Raw genomic sequence first — 23,128 nt, 5'->3', positions numbered from 1 at the left:
AGACATCAAACATTAAAAGCTTCCCTAAATAGCAAACTATAGCAAGTTATTGAAGAAATTGGAGTTCCTGATCACCTCATCTGTCTCCTGAGAAATCTCTATGTGGGACAAGAAGCTACAGTTGGAACTGGATATGGAACAACTGATTGGTTCAAAATTGGGAAAGGAGTACGACAAGGCTGTATACTGTCTCCCTGCTTATTTAACTTATATGAATAATTCATCATGTGTAAGGCTGGACTGAATGAATCCCAAGCCGGAATTAAGATTGCTGGAAGAAATATCAACAATCTCAGATATGCAGATAACACAAACTTGATGGCAGAAAGTGAGGAGGAATTAAAGAACCTTTTAATGAGGGTGAAAGAGGAGAGTGCAAAATATGGCCTGAAGCTCAACATCAAAAAAACGAAGATCATGGCCACTGGTCCCATCACCTCCTGGCAAATAGAAAAGGGAAGAAATGGAGGCAGTGGGAGATTTTACTTTCTTGTGTTCCATGATCACTGCAGATGGTGACAGCAGTCACGAAATTAAAAGACGCCTGCTTCTTGGGAGAAAAGCAATAACAAACCTAGACAGCATCTTAAAAAGCAGAGACATCACCTTGCTGACAAAGGTTCGTATAGTTAAAGCTATGGTTTTCCCAATAGTGACGTATGGAAGTGAGAACTGGACCATAAAGAAGGCTGATCTCCGTAGAATTGATGCTTTTGAATTATGGTGCTGGAGGAGACTCTTGAGAATCTCATGGACTGAAAGAAGCTCAAACCTATCCATTCTTAAGGAAATCAGCCCTGAGTGCTCACTGGAAAGACAGATCCTGAGGCTGAGGCTGAGGCTCCGATACTTTGGCCACCTCATGAGAAGAGAAGACTCCCTTGAAAACCCTGATGTTGGGAAAGATGGAGGGCACAAGGAGAAGGGGACGACAGAGGACAAGATGGTTGGACAGTGTTCTCGAAGCTACCAACATGAGTTTGACCAAACGGTGGGAGGCAGTGGAAGACAGGAATGCCTGGCGTGCTCTGGTCCATGGGGTTATGAAGAGTCAGACACGACTAAACGACTAAACAACAACAACAAAACAGGGTTGCCTTCAGATGTCTTCTAAAAGTCAGATCATTATTTATTTCCTTGATGTCTGATGGAATGACGTTCCACAGGGCAGGTGCCACTACCGAGAAAGGCCTATGCCTGGTTCCCTGTAACTTCACTTCTTGCAGTGAGGGAACTGCCAGACGGCCCTAAGAGCTGGACCTCAGTGTCTGGGCTGAACGATGGGGGTGGAGATGCTCCTTCAGGTATGCAATGCCAAAGCCACTGGAAAGGTGTTTGGATGTGATGCTATGAGTTGCATCCAACTTGATTTTGCTGGCGAGTTTTTTCTTTCATTTACACATGCGCACTTTTGAACACTAAGAGTTCTCTTTCTTCGGGTGCACATGCATTCTTTAATACCAGCAAGACATGTATCAGAGCTGGGCATGGGGTGAACCCAGGGGTCATGGCTGAGGTGCCAGGCAGAACTGAAAGAGAAACCCAGAGGCAGAGGCAAGGATCAAGCCAGCAAACCAGCGGGACTGAGGGAGGGAGAGAGAGAGAGAGAGAGAGAGAGAGCGCATAATGATGCAGGAGCAGACCAGAGCTCAGGAAGAACATGCTGCTTAAGGAAGGCTCAGTTGGCAAAAGAAGCCCTGACTAGTAGCATCTAATAATCAGCCTTGGCAGGTGGAGTCAATCTGGATGGTTCTTTGCACTAAGAAGGCTGCCATTTGCAGTTCTGTGATTCACCACATGGGGCAGCCAGACACAGATTCTGATGGTGATGGACACCAACTAGATGGCTTTAAACTACGGATTAGACAAATTTATGGAGGTTAAGGCTATCAGTGACTATAGTCAAAATAGCTACCATGTTCTCCCGCCACTACCAGAGGCAGGAGGCCCCTGAATCCCAATTGCTGGGAATCAGAAGTGGGTAGAGTGTTCTGGCACTCAGGTTCTGCTTGTGAGCTTCCCATGGGCATCTGATATGGGCATCTGGCAACCCCTAAAAACAACACCTGCTTCAGCCCCTCACAGCTTAGAACATCCTGAAAGAAGGTGTGGCTGACTGGAATCCTGAACAGCATCACTTCTATTTGGAATGATTGCACAATGCAATGTTTTATTACATGCACCCTTTTCCTGCCCACCTAGCAGTTTGAAAGCACGTCAGGTGCAAGTAGATAAATAGGGACTGCTCCAGCGGGAAGGTAAACAGCGTTTCCATGCGCTGCTCTGGTTCGCCAGAAGCGGCTTAGTCATTCTGGCCACATGACCCGGAAGCTGTCTGCGGACAAACGCCGGCTCCCTCAGCCTATAGAGCAAGATGAGCGCGCAACCCCAGAGTTGGTCACGACTGGACCTAATGGTCAGGGTTCCTTTACCTTTGTTCTGAAGGTGAATTTGGAGCTGAAATTTGTGGGAGACTTAGTTGTCTCAAAGTGCCTTTGCTACAATACCTATTGCAGCATCATGCTTGCTCTTCCCTCTCTCTCTCTCCCTCCCCACCCCCTTCTTCTTCAAGTTCACTTAGAGTCACAGTGCATCACACGCTTTGTAGTCTATGCAGGTCCTACCTGCAAAGTTAGAGGAGTAGGAGGGAGGTGGGAAATGAGTTAGCACCATGGAGAGCTCCCAGTGGAGGCTGCAAGCCTTGAGCATTGTGAGCAAATTCTGCCCGAGCCTTAAATGGGGTTTCGACTTCCTTTAACCTGTGCAGCTTCAGATGTTATTGGACTCCCAAGTCCCATCAGCCCCAGCCAGTATAGCCAATGGTCAGGGATGATAAGTGCTGCAGTTCAACAAAATCTGAAGGGCCACAGGTTCCCCACTCCTATTAATGGATAGCTCAGTTGGTTAGAGCGTGGTGCTGATAACACCATGGTTGCATATTCAATCCCCATACGGGACAGCTGCATATTGCTGCATTGCAAGGGGTTGGACTAGATCAGGCATAGGCAAACTTGGCCCTCCAGATGTTTTGGGACTACAACTCCCATCACCATCCCTGACCACTAGTCCTGTTAGCTAGGGATGGTGGGAGTTGTAGTCCCAAAACATCTGGAGGGCCGAGTTTGCCTATGCCTGGACTAGATGATCCTCAGGTCCTTTCCATCTCCACAATTCCATGATACTCTATGAATGAGGCCTCAACCCTTAAAGGGGCATAGCAGTGGCTTCAGAGGCCAAGGATGGCAATGTTACTAGTTCAGGCCAAAGGGAGTCTGGCCTTGTGATCTTTCCCTAAGGAGACAGAGGCATCGGGGCCACTGCAGAAACCAAATCCTCTTTCCAGTCCGAGTGATCATGTAGGATGCTTTTGCCGTAGGAAAGTGAAGGAGAGAACCCTGGGTCTAAGCTGGAGAAGAAGTCAGGGGCATTAATTGTCAACTTTTATATTTAAGGTGAGCATCATGAACTGCCAGCGTCGGTGTTCTGAGCATGGAACATTTCTGTAGCATCCCACTATAGAGCCAGTGTGGTGTAGTGGTTAAGAGCGGTAGTCACGTAATCTGGGGAACCGGGTTCGTGTCTCCGCTCCTCCACATGCAGCTGCTGGGTGACCTTGGGCCAGTCACACTTCTTTGAAGTCTCTCAGCCCCACTCACCTCACAGAGTGTTTGTTGTGGGGGAGGAAGGGAAAGGAGAATGTTAGCCGCTTTGAGACTCCTTAAAGGGAGTGAAAGGCGGGATATCAAATCCAAACTATAGCATAAAGGGGTTGGGTGAGGATGAAGTGGTCCAGGGATCCATTCAACACTGAAGAACTTCTCAAAGGAAAGAGGTGAGTCCTGGCAGAGGAGGTTAATCCCATCCCTTGCAGTAAGGCACTGCAGGAAAAGAAAAAAAGGCAATCTTGTTGCTGCAGCAAAAGTGCTGCTCACCCCCAAAGGTGCCATCTAGGCAGTCTTCCTTGTAGCAAAGGAGGAGTTCAGTGGCTATAGAGCAAGGGGTGGGGAACCTCTTGTAGCCCAGGGGTGACATTCCCTTATGGGAAACTGCTGGGGCCCACATACCAGTGGGAGGGGAGGGCCAGAAGCAAGAGCAACGGATGCCACAACCAGCTAGTTCCTACACATACCCACTCCACCTCTCTATCACATATCTGGACACAGAAGAGTCACAATCAGAGTTCAAGGCCAGGCAAAAGCACTCAAGGAGGATGCAAAGAGGGTCAGCAGTGGGTGTGGCCTGTGGAGAAGGGGATAAGAGAGTCTTGGGGGCCACTCAGAGAGGTTCCAAGGGCCACATTCTCTCCCGCCTCCCCCTGTCAGGCCTGAGGTTTCTGCTGTCGCCATAGAGTTGTGACTCCTTATGGACTGCGTGGGGAGCCTCCCCCGGGATTTGAGAAGCTGCTGCAAAGGAGGCAGCAGATCTGCAGTGGGAGGACTTGGCACGGCCTCAGCCATGTCTGATCAATAATTCCCCATCTCTTGCTTTTACAGCAGGGCTTGGCCACTTAATTGGGGATGCAGAGAATTATGGATGCAGGGCTGCCAGGCTGGGCAGGGACGTCGTCCCATACACTGGCTGTTCCACTCTTGGCAGAGGAACAGCGACGAGGGAGACTGTGGGCAAGGAAACCTTTCCTGCACCAAGGCTTATCTATAGTGCCCAGGAGTGGGTGGCAGGCAGGGCTGGAGTAGGCAGGGAAGAGAAAAGCTGGCTTGATGTTGAATTCAACCCAGAGGGTGTCCCTGCCTGCCAGTTTCCTTGTCCTTAGTCTTGGTGTCGCCCCTTGTAGAACTCAGCAGGGATTAGGAGGAGGATGGGGACACAACTTGAATGATTTGGCTCTGCTCTCACTCCACCTACTGGTGAACTCCCTGTCTTCAGTCCTACCAGCCCCAATGGGTAGCAGTCACTCAGTGGTGTAGCGTGGCTTGCCAGCGCCCAGGGCCACATGGAAAGAGGGAAACAGGAGGAGTACGCATGCACATTCAACTTCCTAACGGTACCCAGGAGATTCCAGCCACAGAGATAAGAAAAGAAGAGTTGTTCTGTTGTCTGGAGAAGTCACTTCCTGGTTCACATGGAGAAGCTGTTTTCAACGGAGCCCAGCAAACAGCTGTACTGAGGCAGCAACGGGTGGTGAAATTTTGCACCCTGAACAATTTTGTGCCCAGGGCAACCGCCCCTGTGCCCCCATGCTACGCCACTGTAGCCACTCACTGGTCACACTACTCATGAAGTAAGAGATCGCCTTCCTTCTCCATGTGCTGTCTTCATGCGCTGGCTGGAAAAGCAGGATCCTGTTTTATGGCTGTGTGTGGATGGACTACATGGATGAATTTGTATGGATTCCACCGGGGCAAGAAGGGCCAATGGTCTGACTCAGGATAAGCCAGCTTCCTGTTTTCCTATGGGGTGACAAGAACAGTACAAAGCAGGAGTCGCTTAAATATTTGAGCCAGTGGGCACACTTGTAATCTTGAGAAAGTGCCATGGGCTTTGCAAAATGGCCACCACGGGGTGTGTGGCATACCACAAAATGGCTGCTCTGGGTGTAGCAAAACACAAAGTGGTGATTGGGGGTGGGCATGGCATAATAGCTGCCATATTGAAAACTGCAGTGAGGGAGAGACATGGTCACAAAATGGTATGGATAGGCCCTCCCCCATCAATGGGGAGAGAAAGGCACCTCCATCAGCCACTGGCATGTTTGCTCACAGAGAGGTTCTTTGAACTTCTCCTTTGCTCAGAACCAAGGAAGGAGGGTGCGCAGCCTGGCAACAAATGAAATGTGGGCATGATCCAGGGGTGCGTGTTCAGTCTAGGAAATGCCAAGCTGGTGCAAACAGGAACTCAGCAGAAAGTGCGAATGCTCTCCCATGCATTGTGGATTTTTGAGGGAACATTTAGTGAGACCCTTCCTGGGCAGAAGGTCCTGTCAGGTACACTGGTGCCTGTGGATGATGCATTGGTGACCCTGGAGAAATAATTTCTGCAGAATTTGAGTGGACAGGTTCTGTCTGCCCCAAAGACACAACACACTTGAAGTAGTGTTACACTGCTTTGAGTAGCCACGGCTTTCCCTAAACAATCTTGGGAACTGTAATTCCCTGGGAAGAGAGAATTACAGTGGTACCTCGGTTTTCAAACGTAATCCATTCCGAAAGACTGTTCGGCTTCCGAAATGTTCGAAAACTGAGGCGCAAAGGGTGGCCTGCAGTTTCAATGGATAAAATTGGGGGGGAACGCAGTGGAAGCCATTCGACTTCCGAGCCGTGTTCAAAAACAGAAGCATTTACTTCCGGGTTTTCAGCGTTCAAAAACCAAAACGTTCTGCTTCCAAGACTCTTGAAAACTAAGGTACCACTGTATTGTTAAACCCCTCTACAACTAGCACCTTTAAGAAACTACCATTCCCATGATTCTCTGAGGGAAACCATCATACTCTGCAACTGTCCTGTTAAAACTGGGACATCCTGCATGATCTTGTGCGATCTTGCATGGGGGGGGGGAATCCTGTTTTTGCCCCCTGGACATGTTGGAGTTTATGAACCGTGTCTCTTGTGCAGAGTGGTATGACACCACTTTAAACATATGGTGCATACGGGGCCCCGTGTTGCAAGGGCCGTATCCGCAAAGGCCTCCTTTCTCTTCCCAAAAGCCTCTCTCCCCTGCCCAAGGAGAACAGACAGGCATCAGCCTTCCCCGTTTCCGCTTAAGTTCCCCCCACAACTCACTCTCTCTCTCTCTCTCTCTCTCTCTCTCTCTCTCTCTCTTCCTGCCATCTTCCGGATGAAAGGCAAAACCATCCGAAGGGAGCTAAGCTGCCGGCTTTGAAGGCGTCTCTCCGGAGGCTTCCCCCGGAGCAGCGTATCAAAGAACCCCCAGGCTCGCTTCACGCCACGCTTGTCTGGAATTGTGCTCCGGAGGAACCGCAAGACGGGAGCAGAGTCAAACGGCAAGGCTCCCGCAGGAAATCTTGTTCCGCGGGTCTTCTGGCCTCCCCCCACCCTCCACCTTCTGGCACGGCGATGGCTTCAAGCAGCTGCTCTAGGCGAGCCATATTGCAGCAGTCATGGCCTGAAAAACACCAGAAGCCAGCAGGAAGTGGAGAGATTGTGGGGCGTCGAGTCCAGTCGCCTCCCTTTCGCGATGAATAATATCTGATACTTTATTTAAAGTGTGTGCATTTACCAGTATTTCATTTACTGCATGTCTACCCCACTTTTTCTCATAGGAGCTCAAGGTGGCGTGCATGGTTTTCTGCATTTCAGCCCAACGACATCATGAAGGTAGTTCAGGCTGAGAGAGGCAATGACTGGCCCAAGGCTACCCAATGAGCTTCATGGCTGTGCAGGGATTTGAATTCGGGTCTGCCAGGCCCTAGTCTGACATTCAAACTACTATACCACACTGGTGTATGTATAAATGTGTTTCCATGATACCCCTGACTGTTGGTTTATAATCTAAAAGACATGACACAAAAGGGAAGAGGGAGGAGGAGGGAGGAAACAAACCCAGGCACTCCCTCGTACAGTGGTACCTCTGGTTGTGGACACAATCCGTTCTGGGGTGCTGTTCGCACCCTGAAAAGTCAGTAACCAGAGTGGCACTTCTGCGCATGTGCAAAGCACGATAGAGCATTTCTGCGCATGCGTGAACCGCGCAGAACGCTTCTGCGTGTGCGCACACAGCAAAACCCAGAAGTAAACACTTCTGGGTTTGGCGCCTTCTTAACCCGAAAAAATGCATTATGAAGCGTTTACAAGAAGACTGTATTTATTTACTTAGAATATTTATATGCTAGCTTAGTTTTCAAAGATGGAAACCATTTAAATCACATTTTACTGTGTTTCAGTACACTTTACCTTCCGCTCACTCTCTCAAATAAGGATGTTTCTTCTTAGTCATGGAGTCTTGCATGGAGTTCTTCAGGAGAAGAGGAGCCCAAAGTCGCCGGTCTCTGAGTTGAGCTGACCGTGAGGCCCTGCAGCACCATATCCCTCTCCCTCTCCCTGTTGTAGCCTGGCAGTTTCAGAGTACAGTGTTCCTTTCCCAGAATACTCCATTCCATTTCCCTCCCACAGTTATCCATTGCTCCCAACAGACACACAGCATTGCCATTGAACGTTGCCAGTCTCGTGGTGACAATTTAAGTTTATGGGCAGTGGTGGCTGGTACCCATTAGGACTGATGGGCGGGAAGGCAGGGAGCCCAACAGTAGATGGCGCTAGAGCCAGAATCAGCAATAGGCAGAGCCAGCTAATTCTGGTTGTGTCTACTTCCTCCTCTCTGCTAAGTTTTAAATGGGCAACAACCGAGTAAGGAGGAGGAAGCTGGCAGGCAGGGCCACTCCTTGGACTGTGTGTCATTTAGAAGGCAGGCAAGTGGGAGCTGACTGAGGGCAAACTGAGGTTCGTGGGGCAGTGCCCCATTCGCCCTTCCAGAGCAGCCTCCACTGACTTTACCCCGGCAGTCTCATCCCATCTTTTCCACTGAGCAGCTGTTCCCTCTGTTTAATACAACATGGAGCCAGTGTTTTCCTCTCCCCCGTTCCTCGCACCCCCACCCCCCAAACTGTTGGGGATATTTTGTTTCATGTCCAGCCTGTTGAAAAGTTTTGGATAACTGGAAAGCCTGGTCGCTGTTTTCTCTTCTCCTAAAATACACCTTTTGTGTGCATTCCCTAGAACACACAGTTTTGGTATGCGTCTCCCCGCAAGAGATTTTTGAACCAAAACTGCATAGCAAAAAGTCAGAGAGTTGCACAATCCGATTGTTTGTTGCAAATTCCAGGAACTGCAGATTATTGTTGGCTATACTGCTTGTTGGCTTTAAAATGCGAAGCAGACGAAATTCCTCTCCGTTCCTTTCGCCCAACTGGGGCTATTGGAATAAAACAGCTGGTTATCGGTAGAAAGCTGACAGCCCCAAAACAGGAAGAGAGGACATAGGAGGGATCTCTGCAGTGGTGGGGCTTCACCAAGGAGGTGTCACGGTCTGCACATGCACGGGTTGTGATTCGCCTCTTCTGCGCATGCACGTGACGTCATTTTGAGCGTCTGCGCATGCATGAGCGGCGAAACCCGGAAGTAACCCTTTCCGGTACTTCCAGGTCGCTGCAGGACGCAACCTGAATCGCTCAACCTGAAGCAAACGCAACATGAGGTATGACTGTACTGTATGTAGTGTTACAGTTCCCTGCCAGAGCAGACAGAGGAAGTGATCTCACAGAGTTCTCTCTAGCAAATTTTACAGGAAAGTTCTGTGAACTTCAGCCCCTTCATATGCCCATCTGGCAAAGCATGACTTGTTGGTTTGACTGCAATAGTGTCCCACAAGATCCAGTCTGGAATTAGTTTGGGGCAGGGATTCAGGGTAAAGAAAACACCTGATTAAACTTAAGGTTAGGAGGGGGCAGGGGAAGGAGATGCTGTGTTTCGTTTCCGCACCCCCCAAGCAACAGCAGGGGGTTCAATCCTGCAGGGTTTTCCTTCGCAAGTGCCTTCTCTGTGGAGAAACCAACAGCAGGGAAGGCACGGCACCAACCAGCAAAACCAAGGGGGATAGAAGTGCCACAAGCTATTTATTAAAATCCCAACACATTTCAGAGAAATTCCTTCATCGGGGGTATCTTGAAAAGAGCTTTATATACTGAATTTTTTAAAATAATCTTTCAAACAATTTAACTGTAACATAACAACACATGCAGAAGTACTAACAGGCTCTTAAAGTCTATGCAAAATGAAACAAATGTCTTGAAAACGCATATATACAGGCATGGTTACTGTCAGGGAACTCCCATCAGTGCCGGAGGGAGAGAGCAAAATCCAGAGGGATTCCGGAGAGCGTCCCGGGATTGGGAGAGGCAGCCCATCTTCTGGGGAAGAGAATCAGCGTAGCACCAGTGGAGAAGGGGGGCAGATGGGGGAAGCGGCGAGGTGATCCCATGACTCCTTGCCGGGGACCAGCGGGGAGAGTAGAGGTCCTCCGCTGCCTACGCCCTCCTTGTGCAGAAGGCTTTCGCACAGAGAGAGTAGGAGAAGACTAGGCGTCAAAGAGCTTCTTTGCTGGAAGAAGTTTAAGAAACGCCCACTGACGGATTCTGCCAGCGATTGAGACAGCCACGGGTGAGTGGCTGTCCGGACAGAGAAGGTTCACTCAGGCAATCCAGCTAGGTGTTTGCACCGGCTTACGCATGAGCAACCCCTAGAACCATTACAGTTACATTACCCTATTCACCTCCATACAGGAAACTAACCCTCTTAGGTGTCACCTCCCCCAAATTGTTTGAAATATTATTTTTAAAATTCCATATACCATACCTGTTTCTCTTTAAAATGCCCCTAATGAAGGAATTTCTCCAAAATGCATGGGGCTTTCCATAGGCTGTTGGAGAGAAACACAGAATCATAGAGTTGGAAGGGGCTTCAAGGGTCATCTAGTCCAACCCCCTGCAATGCAGGAACTTCTCTCTCTCATGGTTTTGCTTCTCTGTGGGGAACTTGGTTGAAAGTAAGAGCCTGCCCTGCCAGGATTGGGCAGGGTTTGGGCATTGGTCAGGAAGGTGGGCCAGGCGGTGGTGTGTTCCTACCTTCTGAGAAGATGCAGGTGGTGGTCAGGTCGGTGCCAGCATTTTTTGTGGGTTTTCCTGCCTGATGCCCTGCCCCTTCGTGGCCCTGGGTCACTCTGGGACTTCCATCTCAACTCAGAGAGATTTGTGGCCATCCCCCAATGCCTGAAATCCCTGCAAATGGGCCTGGTGGGGCTCAGCCAAACTCAGTGCCCAGCTTTAGCATGCCCATGGCGCCCTCACCGCACTGGGGCCAACACTGCGAGGCAGGAGAGCTCTTGGCTTTCCCTAAGGCTTATCCAAGAAAGGCCAGAAATACCAAGCAGAGTCTGAATCAAGTTTAAGCCAGTCCTCTCATCATTCGCATTTCAGAGACTTTCCTCTGACCAAAGGCTGCCATCCTTGAGGGAAAGAAACAGCCGCTATTGCACTGTGCTTAGATCCTGCTCCTTGCCCTGCTGAATTTTGCTCAGTAAACACACGAGACGTAACCGGCTGTGTTCTTAGATAAATAAGGCATACTATTCATAGTATTGTAGCAGGAACCCCCCCCCCCCCATCATTCAGTTTGTACAAACTTCACACACACTCACACACTACATACGCTACACTTCTGTTATAAATTCATAGAAAATCAACCATACATCAGATTTGCACTGCTCCACTTTTATTTTACTCCATGAGGGAAAGTCTACAGAATGAGGAAGGTTTGATACAGGGCGCCATAATCCCTTCACCATACCAGCACATCCACAGGAGCCCTGCCCAGTTGCTATGCCAACCCTGATGATCCCAGACAGAGGACAATCAGGATCACAAAGAACTTGCATATGGGAGTGGATTCGGCAGAGGACAGTGATCTGATCTTCCCTCAGGGGGCAGGAAACTGCGACTACCTTCTGTCTTCGGAGATTGACTCATGGGGAGGGGAGAAAGGAGGAACCAGCCAGGTGACGGGACACTCAGGTTACCACCACAACTCCTCCCTCAACCCCTCCTTTCTGTAATGTATGCATGATGTTTCTGGGGGTGGGCTTGACCTAGAGGATGGGAATTTCAAAAGTTTTTATAAGGTCTTGCACACCATTTTTCTGTGTCTTTCCTCTCTCCTGCGAGTGAGGGGAACACCCTGCTGCAACAGTACAATAAAGGCCAAGCCTACAGGCTGCTGATTTGCTCCAATTTACTCTGGTTGGTGTCTTTACTTTTTGTCCAAGGGAGCCCTCGGATTTTTCCGGTAACAGTATCAAATTATAAATTTCAACGGAAGTAACTCATAAAGTTCAACAAACAAACAAAGCAGAAGACCCAGTGGATAGGATCATTCTTTAGTCAGTTCATGCATAAGGTCCATCCATGTAATGGTGTCTATTCCATCTGTCTGTTCGTAAAGTCCAAAAAATCCACATGAAAGGTTGTTACAGTTCCACAAAATCCTTGCGCAGAATCTAGACAAGGATTTCTGGAATATTGGCCTTGTTTCGCCATCCTGGGCTTCATCACTACCTAAAGCTCTAAGTAATGCAAATAAATACAATATCATGATCTCACACATTTTACAGTCTTGTGTGTTTATTGAGTATGCTTTACGTGACCATAGGTTTGTTTGTTTGTTTGTTGTTCTGCTGAATTTTGCAACACAGAATTTTGCAACACAGAAATGGTGCCTGGGTTTCCTCACTGAGAGCCAGTGTGTTGTAGTGGTTAAGAGCAGTGGACTCGTAATCTGGTGAACCAGGTTCGATTCCCTGCTCCTCCACATGCAGCTGCAGGGCGACCTTGGGCTAGTCACACTTCTCTGAAGTCCCTCACCTCACTGGGTGTTTCTTGTTGGGGAGGAAGGGAAAGGAGATTGTTAGCCGCTTTGAGACTCCTTAGGGCAAAGCGGGATATCAAATCCAAACTCCTCCTCCTCCTCCTCCTCCTCCTCTTCTTCTTCTTCTCTTGCTTTTTCCTCCTCCCTCCCAACCCACGTTTCTTCTAATGCCATGGCTTTGTTTCCATTTGAAAGCCTGAGGGCAGAAAATAAATTGGGTTGTATCCCATGTTAGATGATTACTCCAGGTCCGTTAATTTCAATGGATTTACTCTGAGTAGAACTTAGTTGGCTACAACCCCCTATTTCCAATCTTTGTATATCGCTATGGGAGCTTTTTCCTAGCCAAGGAGTGAGATTAAAATGATATATAATGAAGCACATGTTTTTTTAAAAAAATCCACCCAAACTAAGTGGTGTACAAAACTCCAGCCCCACAGACCTGTAATGAGAAACGAAACTAAAAATAAATGGGAAAGCTGCAAGAGGAAGAGAAGGTGAAAAACAATTAGACAAAGGCCAGCTGAAATAAATGAGTCTTAGAGGGATTTTTTTGTTTTGTTTTGTGTGCTTATTTTTAAAGAGGAAGAGAATCAATTGAACAGAGATTGGCTGGTATAAGCAGGCTGTAGGTCAGGAACAATAAAAGAAAGGGAATTCAAAGATATGAAATCACAGGGAAAGATCCAGCAGTTTCTAACAAGCAACAAAGAGCTAGGAGAACAAAAAGACTGGGGATGGCCAAAGAGGCGCGTTCCCTCCTTCCGGGGGCCGCATGCCAGTGGGGGGCGGAGCCAGAGGAAAGGGGGCGGAGCAACCAAAGTTTATTTATTTGTTTAATGTACTGTATTTTTTGCTCTATAAGACGCACCACACCATAAGATGCACCTAGTTTTTGGAGGAGGAAAACAAGGAAAAAAAATATTCTGAATCTCAGAAGCCAGAACAGCAAGAGGGATCGCTGCGCAGTGAAAGCAGCAATCCCTCTTGCTGTTCTGGCTTCTGGGATAGCTGTGCAGCCTGCATTCGCTCCATCAGACGCACACACATTTCCCCTTACTTTTTAGGAGGGAAAAGGTGAGTCTTATAGAGCAAAAAATACGGTATTTCTATCCCGCCTTTCTCCCAAGTTGGGATTCAAGGTAGCCTTCCAACACTTAAAAATGCCACTGCAAAACGCAAAGTAATCAAAACAACCTAGTTACAAAAAAATAGCTAAAATAGATCAGAGCACACTTAGAATGAGCAAATCAAATTTAGTTTGCCTTGACAGCAACCTAGCGACCAGCATCATCTGCATCTTAGTTTTCAGATCTTTGTGGTACTCCTCCACGAGAAGTCCAGAGCAGAGATGTAAACATTCTGGAAATTTTGAAGCAATTCCCCCCCCCCCCCGAAAAAATAGAAATTTTGGAAAAATTGAAAAAAGGTCAGTGTGGAGCAGTTTTACAAATTGCATGAAATGCAGTGTATATAAAAGTATTATATTTGCAATAAAACAGGTAAGCACCCCGGTTTCCCTCAAAGGCAACAAAAAAGCAAGAAACCATCAACATAAAAAATAATCACATTTGCCCCTTAGCACCAACAGCAAATAAAGTTAAGGTCCACCTCAATACTGAAGCTCCATAGAAGGTCTACCCTTTGAGTAGTGTTTAAAAAAACCAAAAACAAACCAAGACACAACTTATACATGCAGTTTATTCTATCTCATTTTCTGAACTACTGCTATCATTTTCAATTTCCTCTTCCTCTTCCTCTTTGTCATTTTTCTCACGGACTTCTAGAAAATGGCTTTGGAAAAACCCAGGGGGAAACCTGTTTTTTCCCCAATTTTTCTGTGTTTTTTTCCAGGCCTTCCCATCTCTACTTGAGGACAGCCGGGGCAAAGCATAAGGCAAATTTTTTGCATGCCAGGCCCAGAAGTAACCAACATCCAGTTACTGAATAGTACATTGCACTAAGGTTCAAACTCTCTTTGAAAGGAAAATGAGTGTGTGTGTTTTTTAAATTGAATTTGTTATTATATATTATAAACCGCATGATAGTAAGAGAGCTTTCTAAACAGTTGGCAAAAATATACAACAGAACATTAATATGATTGATAAAATAGTTAAAAGCAGGTATTTAAGAGTATTCAAAAGATGATTAAGGTCAGCAGTGGTTAAAAGGAAGTAAATCGCATGCAGCTTCTACGTACGTGTTCAGATGGGCTGGCCCTAATGAAAATGTTTTGAGAAGTTGCCTATAAGAGTACAGTGAGAGCACCTACAGTGAGAGCTCCAAAGTGTGGGTGCTGGAAGGCCTGGGGGGAAAACAGAAACATTGGGGGGAGGGGATGACAGGTTTTCTTCGGGTTTTTTCCAAAGCCTTTTTTTCAGGAAAATTGGGGGGGGGGAATAATGTGTGGAATATTCAAACTATATCAAACTATTTTTTTTTCAAATTTTCAGGGGGGAAACGGCTTTGGGGGAAAAAAGGGAAAAACCTGCGTACCCCCCCCCCCAATTTTTCCAGTTTTTTTCCAGGCCTTCCCATCTCTAGTGCGGAGGGTGGCAACACAAGAACGGGGCCTTTTCTGCAGTGGCTCTGTTTGTGGAATGCTCTCCCCAGGGAGGCTTGCCTGGCCCTTCATTATAGATGCAAGGCAAAAACTTTCCTCCATTAAGGAAGCCTTTAACTATCCGTGGCATTTTAGAAGTAGCCAGGATGTTTTCAATGTAAAGTGGTACTTCAGTTTTTGAACATAAGCTGATTCCAGAAGTCCGTTCGAGTTCCGAAATGTTCAAAAAGAGGAAGCCTCAAAACGCAAGCCTCAATAAGGAAAACTCAAAACGGAAGCCATGTTTCCTGTTCGAGTTCCGAGATGCGTTTGAAAACCAAGGCACTTACTTCCAGGTTTTTGGCGTTCAAATTCCGAAACGTTCGACTACAGAGGCATTCGAAAACTGAGGTACCACTGTATTTATTTCCCCCTTTTAATGTATCTATGTGGTCTTGCTGGTTGGGGCTGATGAGAGTTGGCATTCAGTGACAGCCGAAGGCTGCCATAGCTGTCAACTTACAGATTTGAAAATAACGGACCAGCAGCCTCGAAAATAAAGGATCAGCAGCCAAAATAAGGGATGTTCAACTTCTGAGCTCCTCCGAGCCAAAGGCAAAAAGCCCAGCCAGCAGCCAAACGAAGCCTCAAGCGGTGGTTCCCACAGCGCAGCAACCCAGCAAAGGGGATGCAGCAAGGAAAACCACCGTCACCTCTCCGCTGGGAAGCGCTGAGCAAAGGCGAGTCCCCAGGCAACACGGCCGATTTGATCGGCACAAGGCATGCAAGTTCCACCCCCCAGTCGTTCTTAGACTCCTTATTGGGTGAGCAACGCAGCCAAGCAACACAGTTGGAGTCTCCCTCCTCCCTGGCCGGAAGGGAGGAAGGGAGAGGAGCTGCTTCCTTTGAAACCCGGGAAATTTAAGGGACATCACCAATAAGGGACAGCAGCGGGACACAGCGCTGGGATAAGGGACTTTCCCGCCAAATAAGGGACGATTGACAGCAATGGTGCCTCCATGCTGCTGGGAATCACAAATGGGAAGAGAGCTGTGGCACCCACGACTTGCTTGGAAGCTTCCCCCTACACGCAAAGATGCTTCCCTGCTTGCCATCCCCAGTACCATATATTTAGAGATAGACTGCTCCTGTCAGTGGAGGCCACATGTGCACTGGTAGTACTATGGAAATAACAGCCCATCATATTACGAGCAAACGCCACTTGTTGTTGCTGTTGTTCAGCTGGGCGCGAACACCGAAGCTCAAACCACATCGCAGCCGAGATGTGAGGCTCCTCCTTCGAACGGCAACCCCATCCCCCTTCCCCACTTTGTTCCTGCAGCCTTCAAAAGAGGGCCCATTACCAAGCCAAGCAAGCTATTAGCTTAATCAGACCATTTAATCCCATCAAAGTTGAGCAGTTTCCCCCACCAGAATCAGCTTCGGGAGGCTCTGAGGGTTCCCTGCGCTGCACAGCTCAGCTTTCATCTTGGAGCAGAGGGGCCCTTTCAAGATCTCCACCTCCACCCTTATCTCCTCCTTCATCACCCCTCCTTGTTCCACTTAAAGCTCCTTCTCTTACCAGCTCAGAGTAGAACAAATCTGAGGTGGGTGGGAGTGAGTGGGAGGGGGATTCACAAGTAAGTTTTCCTAACTCAGATTTGAGTAGCGGGAAATGACAGCAGTTGAGGTTGATAGACCTATCCCTGGTGTGGAGAAAGGATGGGAAAGCTCAGGCCCCCGGGGAGAGAATCCGGCCCTCCAGTCCTCTCCATCTGGCCCACGGGACACTCCCCAGGCCACATGCCTCGCCAGCCCCCTTGGAGTGATAATGATCCTTGCTTGCTTGGATGGAGGGGATTTCTCACTCCCCCTGCGAGCGACCCTCCTCCATCTCCCATTTTCCATCCCCACTGTTTCATGTCAGAAGAAGGCTGGGTGCCACCATCACTGCCCCAAGGGGGACACAGCACACACCTTTTAAGAAAACCCACTAATCCTGTTATGTACTGAGTTGAATAGGATCCTAAAGGCAGCAGTCTGATTGGTCCTAGAACAAAAGGATCCAAAATGCAGCAGTCTGATTGGTCCTAGAACAATAGGATTCAGAATGCAGCAGTCTGATTGGTCCTAGAACAATGCAGCAGTATGATTGATCTGCAGGAGCCACCCAATCCAGCTCCAGATGGAAGTGAATCCACAACCTGATTGGCCTACAGGAGAATTCCGGAATTAGCCAATCACATGCAGCCCATTGTGTAAATAATGTATATAAAGCAGATACTTTGGGGGAACTTTCAATTCTTCCTCCCACTATGAGCTGAATAAAGAGCATGAAATTCACTCTCGACTCTGAGTATATTTCAAATCCCGATTTTATCTGATTTTTTTCTTTGATAGATTTACAAAAAGAAAAAGAAAAACACAAACGAATAAATTGTAGAAAGGCGCAAGGTTAGACGCAGAAGCGCAAAGCATTAGACAAAAACGAAATCGAGACTCCTTGTGCTCTGCTCTGCTCCCCCTTTCTTCCTGCCCAGGGCAGCCCTGCCCTCTGCCTGCCCCTCAGAGGTAGTGTTGCCATATTTCAAAAAGTGAAAATTTAAGGAAATTCGCCAAAATCTACACTTCCGACATGGGTTGCCATACGTCTAGGCGTTGTTACAAACGGCTGAATCCTGGCTATGTCCAGGAAATCCTGGACGTATGGCTATTCTATTCAGAGCCAGCTGCGAAAATGGGGACATTCTGGGCTTAATCAGAAGCTGGGGTGGGTTTTGTAATTCCGGAACTCTCCCTGGAAAATATGGACATTTGGAGGGTATGTAACCCCTCACGACAACCTAGGTGAGGCTGAGGGGGAAGGACTTGCCTGTAAACTTCATAGCCAAGTGGGATTTGAACCTGCTCTCCCAGGTCCTAGTCTGGCACTCTAAGCGCTATACCACACTGGCTCTTAAGTCTTTCTTGATGGTGTCTTTCTATTGACCCAGATCCTTAATTTGCACAATGTATGGGGTCAGCAAACTTTTTCAGCAGGGGGCCGGTCCACTGTCCCTCAGACCTTGTGGGGGCCTGGACTATATTTTGAGACTCCCCCCTTTCAGGTTTTTGGCTCATTAAGCAGGAAGAGCCTCGAAGATCAGGATGTTGGTGTCTGGATCTATGTGTGGCTGCCCCTTGTGTTGAACCCCTGAACTGCAGGTGGCAGTCTTTTCTGTGAAGTACCTTCAGGCCCTAGACCAGGGGTCAGCAAACTTTTTCAGCAGGGGGCCGGTCCACTGTCCCACAGACCTTGTGGGGGGCCGGACTAGATATTGGGAAAAAAAATATGAACGAATTCCTATGCCCCACAAATAACCCAGAGATGCATTTTAAATAAAAGCACACATTCTACTCATGTAAAAACACGCTGATTCCCAGACCATCCACAGGCCGGATTTAGAAGGTGATTGGACCAGATCTGGCCCCCGGGCCTTAGTTTGCCTACCCATGATGTGTGCACATTGCAGAATCCCTTTCCACTTGGTGGAATTTGTGTGCAATCTTGGTGGCCGAGTCTGCACAGGGTCATCCTTTTAGCAAAGGAGAGGCCGGGTGAGGAAATAAATGGCTGGGCCTTTTTCCTAGGATGACATCCCCTTGCGGTTGAACTAATCTGACATTTAAGCAACCGGGGCGAGGCGGAAAAAAAATTTGCATTCTGTCCCCCCCCCCCCCAAAGAATGTTCTGATACCAAAACCAAGAGATCTCACTGAGAGACAAGGCATCGCTTTCAAAAGAGCTGAAACAAAAGAGACACAGCAGAGGGTAGATGTCCCAGAGAGAGAGAGAGAGAGAGAGAGAGAGAGAGAGAGAATGACGCACAGGCTGCAGTGAAGTGCGGGGCGATGGATGCAAACGGAGCGAGGAAAGATTGGGGGGGGGAGGCTTGATTTGAATTTGACAAACGAACCTAATTTACCGTTAATTGATTACTGCTCAGAATGCACAAGTGTTTCGGAAGCCACAAACAACAGCTTTCTCCTTTGTCCAGAAAGACAGCGGGGTGGAAGGGAGAGGAGAAGAAAGGAATGTGCAGATGCCACCGCTGCTACCAAGGTAACTTCAAGTAGGGACGTGCGAATCCTGCCCTTTATATTTCCATGGATATTTTATTAGCAAATTGCCTTCTCTGGCTGACATTCCCTCACATTCTGGCCCAAGGAAGGAAAGCCAGAGGCAGGGAGACGGAGAGACAAGTGATGGGGCTGAGGCCAGGCTGGCAAGGGGCCGATCCGGGGAAGAGGGCACGGCTTCATCATAACCCAGGGATGGGCAATGTGGTGCCCTCCAGAGGTTGCTGGGCTCCAACTCCCATCATCCTCCACCATGTCCAGGTGCCAGGAACTGCGCAGAGGAGGAATTGTGGAGACTGCCTCCCCAGCCTGACCCTTCCAGAGAAGAAGGAGACAGTTCAGAATTACAACAGGGGTTTGAGGGAAGTCACAGCTCAGAGGCAGATGGGGAGAAAAGTTTGGAAATAATGGGAAAGGAGGAGGAGGAGGAGGAAGCACCAGGGGAGAGACAGCTGATGGCCTCAGTGTCTTTAGAAAGCATCCAGACCCCACTTCCCAGAATCTGGTGGACACTGAAAGTAGGAGAGCAAAGAGCTCAAAGGCAGAGGGCATGTTCCAGCACCCATAGTGATGACTCATGAGGAAGTGGGAGGGGGTGGAGAGTCACTCGAAGCAACACCTTTATTCTGAAAGGCCACATTCCCAAGCCTCTCTCTGTGAATATTGAATAAAAGCAGATGGTAAGGACTTTTCCCTGTCTTGTGTCTATTCCTGGCAACCTGCCGTGGGGGGTGGTTCCTCTGCTGCCTGACACCGGGCAGGTTGGAGTTGGAGTCTGGTGACTTCCTGGAGGGCATCCCACTCGCTACCACCTTAGCCTCCAAGTGCCAGAGTCCCTTAAACCCTTCCTCCAGAGAGGACACTGCCAATGTGGTGTAATGGTTAAGAGCGGTGGACTCGTAATCTGGTGAACTGGGTTCGCTTCCCCGCTCCTCCACATGCAGCTGCTGGGTGACCTTGGGCTAGTCACACTTCTTAGAAGTCTCTCAGCCTCACTCACCTCACAGAGTGTTTGTTGTGGGGGAGGAAGGGAAAGGAGAATGTTAGCCGCTTTGAGACTCCTTCGGGTAGTGATAAAGCGGGATATGAAATCCAAACTACTACTACTACTACTCCTCCTCTTCTTCTTCTTCTTCTTCCTCTTCTTCTTCTTCTTCTTCTTCTTCTTCTTCTTCTTCTTCTGCTCAGATCCTGCTTGCAGGCTTCTGATGGGTATCTGGTTGACCATTGTGAGATGCTGGACTAAATGGACCATTGCCCTAATCCAGCAGGTGGACTCTTCTTCCTTGGGTTTTTATGCAGATGTTGGGTGGCCACCTGTCATGGATGCTTTAGCTGAGATTCCTGCCTTGCAGGGGGTTGGACTATATGATCTTTCCAACTTTACAGTTCTATGATTATATGTTCTTAAGGTTTCACACCAGAAAAGATATGTTCCAGAAGAAGTACTCCTGAAGGTCCGGTGCCAACCCAGAAAGCCAACAGCACCAACATACAGACTGCTTCCAGGTCCCCTGTCTGCTTTTGTTCGCTCCATTGTTTTTTCTTGTTTTTTCAATAATAATCTTTATTAATTTAAATTACACACATATGCAAAGAATTTACAATCTCATACTACAAAAAGGAAATTAAAGAAAAAACAATTAAGAAAAAAGAAAAGGATAAAATACAGGAAAAAAGAAAGAAGAAAAAGCAGATTTACGTGCATAAAAAACACTTAATCTTCCTAATACCTAAATAAACACTAAATAAAAAAGACTTCTGACAAAACGAGTCTTCCAGTCATTCTCATTGTACTGTTTATACTGTAATCGTTTTCCCCGCACAGTTTTATATTCTTTAATATTGTTCCCGTCTACTCCACAAACGGTATTTGTTGTGTTTACAAGTATCACTCAAGTTCTGCTAATATGGTGTGGTTGGTACAATATGATTTTATATAATCCTTAAATATTCTCCATTCTCCAAATATTTTCTGGTTCAACACTCCTCTAACTCTTCCCGTCAGTTTTGCTAGTTGTAAATATTCTAACATGAGTATCTGCCAATCTGTGATTGTCGGTATTGTTTCGTTTTTCCACTTCCTCGCCACAAGAATTCTTGCTGCTGTGGTGACATACCTGAACAGTGGTCTTACGTCTTTTTTAATTTCTAATGGTAAAATGCCTAAAAGAAAGATCTCTGTTTTTTTTTTAAAAAAAAGTTAGTCTGAATAATTTCTTGAATTCATTATAGAGATTATCCCAGAATTCCCTAATGATTGCACAAGTCCACCACATGTGGTGGACATGTGTTCGCTCCATTGTTTTTGCCTGGTTTTGTTTATGCAGAGGGGAATTGTTTGGCAAAGGTTGGGGAGGGAGAGATATAATGTTAGCAAGCATATCTCAGGCAAGGACACTAAACAAAGTGGCTGCATCACTCCATGTAAACTCCTTTTGCAACCCACAGCACTCAGACACACAAGCTTTCCTACTCAGTGTTCACTTTTGCAAGGTCAATGATTCCAGAATAGGCATCCAAGTGCCATTTCTGATGTGCTCATCCTGCTACAATAGTTTGGACAGGTGTGGCTAGAGTGAGGTTGCAAGAAATGCTTGACGATTTCTCTGAAAATGTGGAAGATCTGATCCACACTTCCAAAGCAACCAACCTGAGTCACACTGCCTGGATTCCTATGTGAATCAGGACAGTTATTCCTCGAGTTTTGTATCCCTCTGAATTTTGCAATACCATTCTCGGCTCTGTAACATAGAATCACAGAATTGTCGAGCTGGAAGTGACACCAAAGGCCATCTAGACTAATGCAGGAATCACAGCTAAAGAATCATGTGCAGGGGGGGCCACCCATTGGTGGGCATCAGTCGCAGAGCCAGGGACTGGATGTGGCCCCTCCATGCCTCTCTAGCTGGCCCTTGGAACTCTCTCCGTGCCACACCCCTCTGTGTTTTTGCCTGGTTGCTATGTTTTCCTCCACTGCTGAAAGAGCTGCTGTTGTACTCAAGTCCTTTTTTCAGGCTTCCCAGAGGTATCTGCTTGGCCACTATGAGAATAAGATGGTGGACTAGAACAGCCTTTGGCCTGATCCAGCTGCCAGGCTCTCCTTATGTTCTCAGGGACAGACGACTACAGAATATATGAATAAAGAAAGCCGAGTTTGGAAAATGCAGGGGCTTACTTAGCAATCCTCAATGTGAAAACAGCGATTGCCAAATATATCCAGATCCCCATGAAATGTTAGTGGCAATGTGCAGAGATCCAACCAGCTTCTATTAATCTTTTTATGATGCTCTGTGCAAACAGAACCTCATATTCTCTCTCTCTCTCTCTCTCTCTCTCTCTTGTGTGTGTCTTGTTTTATAAGTTGGAAGGATATCTTTGTATTTAAATTTGTACTTTTGAAACCATCTTCTTTAGGAAGAAGAAATTAAACGTGTCAGACATGGAAATAAAAAACACACACCCAGCAGTCACCTTTCTATCCCCGGATTTGAGTAATATATTTGCTCTGAGGTTTGCTAATACCATGTCAACACTGCTGTTTGTCTTCCCTCGTACATTTGTTTGTCTTCTATGCTATTCTTTGTTGCCCACTCCCCTCCTCCCTGTTTTCCTTCTCGCCTAGCAAAATGAAAAATATTTTTTTTAAATCACTATGCATAGGATAGACAGCAAGGGAAACTGAGAAGTAGCAAGGAAAGTGTTCATAATCGCTTGGTTTGTCAAAAGGAAAATAAAACTACGGGGGTTAGGGGCCCTCCCTGTGTAGTTAATCTGCTATTCATTGTCAACCTCAGTTCCCCCTTCCTCCATCTGCAATATGGGGATAATAATTACACCAGGGGATACAAGTACCATCACATTAGGAGGTCTGGTCCACACAATGAATGAATTCTCTTTGGAATTTCCTCCAGACCCTGCAAGCGTCCCTATTTTCCCAGGGCTAGATTTATTGAAGCCATCCCAGTTTCTGATTTGATCGCAGAATGTCCCGCTTTTCCTTAGGGCGTCCCTATTTTCATAGGAGAAATGTTGGAGAGTGTGGAGTTTTCTGACCCCCAAGCCAAGGAGATAAGTA

General features: G+C 47.4%; 1 long non-coding RNA gene across 2 annotated transcripts in view; it reads right to left on the bottom strand.

The window, feature by feature from the left end:
* Positions 1-890: 890 nt before the first annotated feature.
* The window catches only part of LOC310667111, a 46,719-nt gene continuing 24,481 nt past the window's right edge, over positions 891-23,128 (bottom strand). The window contains exons 1-3 of one of the 2 annotated variants that reach the window (XR_014506178.1): positions 12,255-12,268; positions 4,134-4,239; positions 891-1,529 (exon numbers count right to left, since the gene is read on the bottom strand). This is a non-coding gene — a long non-coding RNA (uncharacterized lncRNA). Of the gene's footprint in view, positions 1,530-4,133; positions 4,240-12,254; positions 12,269-23,128 lie in introns of those variants that run through there. The other variant, XR_014506177.1, reaches the window with a different exon arrangement.

The sequence above is a fragment of the Podarcis tiliguerta genome (assembly GCF_965153285.1).
Source record: "Podarcis tiliguerta genome assembly, chromosome: 16".
Taxonomy (NCBI): Eukaryota; Metazoa; Chordata; class Lepidosauria; order Squamata; family Lacertidae; genus Podarcis; species Podarcis tiliguerta.
This window is presented reverse-complemented; position numbering and strand designations above follow the sequence as displayed.